Below are 6,088 nucleotides of genomic sequence, written 5' to 3' on the forward strand. Positions count from 1 at the left end.
GGCAAGTTATCGAATTTTCCTTGCAAAAAACCCAATGTCAGTCATAATGCCATGGATGTTTATAAATGAAAACAAAAAGAAAGCAAAGGAAAAGATGAAATTTAAATATAAAAAAACAAATAAAAAGCCACAAGCCGGCCGCGTCGGACGATCTCAGTATAGGATTTGAGTGAACGTAGGATCCATAAGTCACGCGTGACGTCATCAACCTTTTGGCCAGTTACGAGCCGTTTTATTTCTATCAGACTTTAAATAGGAAATTATAAATGAAAACATTTGTTTCAGATTTTTATAGTAAAATGCTCGCAATCGTAAAAATATTCTTTAAATACTAAATACATTTAAAATCATATTCCCAGTTCATGAAAATACCCTATTATCTCAAGAAAGAAAAAACAGTTTCAATAATATATACAATAACATGAAATACAAACTGACTTGAATCGTGAGTGTAGCGAGGGTCCACCACCGGTAACTTTGCCATTTATGTACATATAATATTACAATATTTTTAAATTCAAACAAAATCGACTAATCATCTTCCATATTTCGAGGAGATGATTGTGGGCTCCTAAGAAGAATTTAAACAAATTTAGTTAATAACCAGCTTAGGATTATCTTGCGCTTTTTTATCAACAACTTTTAAGAACCATTTATAAATTTTCGCACAAAACCATTATTATTTTGAAAGAGTATAAAACAAAACGTAAGCAGTCGTTTGTACTAGTACCTAATGTGCTCATTCCACTGTTATTGTTTTCATTTTCCATTAAAAAGGGGATCCTCTAGTATTTTTTTTAAGTTGATGTTGTGTTGCCATTAAAAAAAATCGATTTCATGAATCATAATTGATGTTTTAATCACTTACCATCAAACTTTCGATGTGTTAACTAAAGATAAATTAAAAGATGGTAAAATGTTAAAATCCCCGCTTTTTCCCCGCATAATCCAATCCCCATAAAATCCCCAATCGAGTTGAGATTACCCGCAGTTTGGGGAATTTCCCACAAATTGGCAACCCTGTATGTCACTACTACACTTCACGCACATACTAAAGAAATAGACAAGAAACTCTATAGTCCCTAAAATATAGTTTGATTAGAATGACATTTGTTAGAAAAAGTGACGACATAACTTTGTAGTAACGTCTAAGGAGTTATTTATTTTGACACACGAAAAATCATTCGTATCTAGAGTGTTAATTTGTTTTTTTTAATACAATGCTTGACACATAAATCAACATAAATATACCTATCAAATTAGCTTTAAAACAAAAATAAATAAAATAAACCTAATTATTATCGACGTTTTTACAAGGTTACATCATTTTGCAAAAAACGTTAGAGATGGAACAAATTGATCAATGTAAATTGATCAAATAAAAAAATTAATAATTTGATGTTGTTCATGAAAAAAGTGTAAATGTCTTATTTTTTGGAGAATAATTGTGTTAAACACACTATAATAAGCTTGTTTTTGCGTGTTTATTTCAATTTTCTGAAACAGAGTCTCATGATTGCATGAAAAAACTGATAAAATCGATTTGATCAGTGATCAGTAATTTCCATCACTAATGAAATTAGTTTGACAGATGTCATTCTAATCAAGCTATATTTTAAGGACTTTAGTACATTTAACATATTACAACAGAGATGAAGAACATTTTAGAGAAGGTAATATAAAAGTCAAGGCATCTACAGGGCGTATGACCTGTCATTAGCTGGTTTAAGTGGCCACTTTATATATTGTATAACATTCACCATTCTGCCTTCTCTAAAATGTTCTTCATCTCTGTTGTAATGTTTTAATATTAACAGCTCCCCAGGGAGTTGAATCCAGTCCTTGTCTACAATAATTTGGACAAACTCAAAATATTGTCTAGTATTTATCTAAGCATTTTGGCATCGATTAATGAACAGCGGCTTAAAGCTTAACGAAGCGCGACTGCGCGAAAATTCAAATGACTTCCTTTCATAATCCCTGTTTCTTTTTGATCCCAGCAGCATTTCTACACCTCAAAACGACACAACACGGCGCAGTTGAATTTAAATCGGGAGTTGCGTTTTGAGCGACGTCTACAAAGAAACTAATGGTTCAGAACGAAAAACTACTCGTTTAAGAGTAGTTTAGTCGTCTTCAGTTTGATGCGCGTATGCGGATTCTGGACCATTCTTAATTTTATGGTTGTATGTAATATATATTCCACCCACGCTCATTGATTTTTAAAGATATAGATTGAAGACAGGTAATTATTTTAAAATATAGAAAAAGTCCAAACAATCACTTACCGTTTCCTCAAAGTATTACAATCTACAAAGAATAAAAAATTCTGGAACATCTAGTTAATATTCGACTTGATTGGTTCATTGACAGCAATTATTTGACACAAAAAAGACAATTTATTTGGTATTTTTAAACTCCCTTCTTTGCTCTCTAATTTTAATGCTGAATGCATAGCGAATCTGGAATCTTTAATCCATATTGAATAAATGAACTATTCATAGTCCGTTATTTTTACTGATTCACTCAGCTGTTTAAAATTACTTCAGTCATCCCCATCTCTTTCTTGCGGCTTCTTGTTCGGAACTGCCTGTCTCTCTCAGAAATCTTATCTTAAATAATTACCCTCGATCCCTGGAGCCATTCCCTTTTTTACTACATCTGGGTGCGCCTATTTTCTAGGACACTCCCTTTTTTATGGTTTATTTTTATTCCATACACATATTCTTAATTTAAGATATAATTACACAATACCTAGGCTAATTATTGCTTTTATTATCATAGACTTATATATCCTACAATTTTGTATAATGATTTATATAATAAAAAGTTCAAATAAATCCTACAAGTCAATGCTACTACTCTAGTTTATCTAGCTAAAACATATGAATGTTACATTAAAATAAAATTACAATACATTATTCCTATTCAGGAAAGACAATGTCATCTTATCATTTACCGGGCCAAAGTATTTCCGTATTATTTACGCAATTATTTCAAATTTACTAACTGTAAGAACACACAAATACCTAGATCCAACGCAACGATTGCATCCTTTTGTAAAGCGCTGTCTGTAATTGGTGCATTCTTAGCCAATGAGAACGTCTTATGTTTACGTAAATAGTAAAAACTAGCGTCGCCTTTGTCCACGGTATCGATCGTTTACGTAAATTGCATGTGCCAAAAAGAGCCGACTATATCTCCGGTTGCATCCCGCCTCTAGTTCATTTCAGCTCCGACCTTGTCGCCGAGAACACGTGTTCAGGATCCCGGTCAGATTTCACAAAATTTATGAGACTCCCTTGGTCCATAATACAACTGCATAAAAAACATTTGTTAGCGAAACAATGTAACCTACTACAATATGTTAAATGAATTTATTTACTAGGTTTCTTAATAAAATCTACCCTACTCTATTCGTATTACGTAAAACTAATTTTGGAACTAACAATATCAATGCGCCAAAAATATTGTTTTCGCCTGGATTCCAAGCCACATTGGAATATCAGGCAATGAAAAAGCGGATTCCCTTGCAAGGTGGGGATCTGAAGATGGTAATTTAAAATACGACTGGGTGGATTTCTCAGATATTTCTAATTTGATTAGAGTAATCAATTTGATTCTTGGAAAATGGAGTGGAATTCTTCTAAATTATCAAAGGGATTTTTTTATAGTAATATCCAGCCTGGTATCCTCCGAGCCTTGGTACAATAGCGCGCGTAAACTCAATAGGTCTAGGATTGTAACTTTTTGCCGTATCAAGTCTGGCCACTGTTGCACTCCGTCCCATCTGTTTAAAATTCAAATTTTAGACTCCAATGCCTGCGAATGTGGAGGCATTGGAGATCTTAATCACATTTTTTTACATGTCCTTAATGACTGGAAGAAAAAAAATATTTAATATTTTACTTATGTTTTTATAACCTTTCCAATTCATTTATCTCAATTTTTTTAATAAATTAAAACGATATGCTTCGGTAGAATTATTTAAAATATAACAGAATGACACGTGTCAAAACACGTGTTTTTTTGCTACAGCAGCGTGAAGTTGGTAACACTTCGAGCGCCTACCCCTGTATATAGATATATAGATTTAAATGAATTAGATTATATTGTGTACTGTTGGTTTTTTAAAGCTGGCGTGTTCGCAATACTTACACAAAGGCATTGTGTAGTATCTGTGAATAAGCTCATGGTATGACATCGCACTGCATACGCATTGTGAAAATATTATCTGTCTCTCTCGCAATCAGACGCACTTATGATCGTGACATAGACAACAATTGCTTTATTAGTTGCTATGATGTGGTGATAAAATATACACAGGATGCTTCTGCGTTCGTCTGAATTTCGCTGCAATTCTTAATGGTAATTAATAGGTATGGATCAAAAACACTGGTTTGTAAATATATATTTTCATTTAATCAAATCATTTTCAAAAACATTTTTAATGTACAGAATACACATTTTAAAAATCTTGGTATTTAATTAAATGTTTTTAAATATATCCTTTGGATTAGAGCGAAAAAAAAACAATCACTTTAGAAAATGTCGTAGATTTATTTATTTTTAGCAAGCATGTTTTTTATATAATATTTTGTGTTCATTATACACATAATAAATACAGCGTTATTAAAATGCACATTACAAATTATGTTAGAGGAAATATATATACTCATGTATTGATAAACAATAACGATGGCACTATTGGTTAAAATTGAATATAACCTTTTTTTTAAGTCAACATCCTGTAGATTTTAAATGCGTTTGTGTGAGTTTTGCGAACGCGCCAGCTTTCATTAAACAACCAGTATATGTATTGTCGCCGCCACGCGTGCGCGCTCGCGCCAGAAGGGCACGAGCGGCCACTTGGCTAACGAAAATTTCGCCAATCCGACTATGCTGCCAGTTCCTGGTTCCGGGTTGTAAATCCGGACCCGAGACGGTGCGTCGCCAGCAGCGCCTGGACCCTTGATTCACTCGTACGACGAATACAAGGACCGTGCACTTGGCTTTGCCCTCGCTCCGCGCGGCAGTAAAAGGTGAAAATTGAAAGTGGCTTCTAAAAATCTGAAATAAATAATCTGTGCAATCCAGAATGTTTATCAATAAACAACATAACAAATTTAAAATCGGAGGGCATCGGACCTTCTAAAATCAATTTAAAGTTTAAATATTAAATTACTGGAATAATTTTCCGGAAAAGTATGAATTTAAATTGCAAGATTCTAATGAGATTCAAATTCCCGAATGATAACTTTTGAATGAAATAAAATTACAAATAAAATTCCAAATAATAAAAAATGGTGTCTGACACAGTTATCAATAAAAATAGCAATTTTAAACAAAACTAAAATTTATGATAATAAATAAAAAACATCGATATTTATTATGAAAATATATGTGTCGGACACCAATTTTTATATTTGTCATTTTATTTAACTGTTTTTTATAGAATATTTTATATTCAATATTCTCGCGGTCGGGCCTGGCGAGCTATATTGGAGGATATTGAAACATTGTACATTTTTTACCTACCTGATTTTGCCACAAAGAAAAGTTTTTTCCGCCAGATAACTGAGGAAGTTCAGTGTCTTTTTTTATTTCTTTTTATTTGTTAAAACACTATTGAACTAAGCCAAAAAAAATAAATAAAATTTATTTGTATTTTCAGCGCTATGATTTTTTAAATTTTTGTATTTATGAAACAACTCCGCGTGTGACGTCAGAGGTTGTTCTCTGTTAATTCTTCCTATTGGTTCGTTTGCGGTAAAGCAACCGGATATCCTTCCCAACTCGCGCATCATTGGTTGGTTCACATGAACCAGTGACGTCAATCAAAGTAGTGAGTTTTTATAAAAAAAAAAGTTTTTTTCGTACATTTTCAAGAAACTTTGCCGTACGATTTAATGCTCTAATTTTTACCGCGCGCAAGAAAACATTTTTGTACCCAATTTCCCGTAGGGCTGAAGTTCCTCATTGGCCAGACTAGAAAATTTTTCATAGTCATTTATATTTATACAATATTTTCCTTATGTAGTGCTGTGTAACAAAAAATTGAAAAACTTTTAAAACGTACACTTTGTGT

The sequence above is a fragment of the Micrasema longulum genome, unplaced genomic scaffold (assembly GCF_059751315.1).
Source record: "Micrasema longulum isolate JH-2025_06_02 unplaced genomic scaffold, ASM5975131v1 h1tg000127l, whole genome shotgun sequence".
Taxonomy (NCBI): Eukaryota; Metazoa; Arthropoda; class Insecta; order Trichoptera; family Brachycentridae; genus Micrasema; species Micrasema longulum.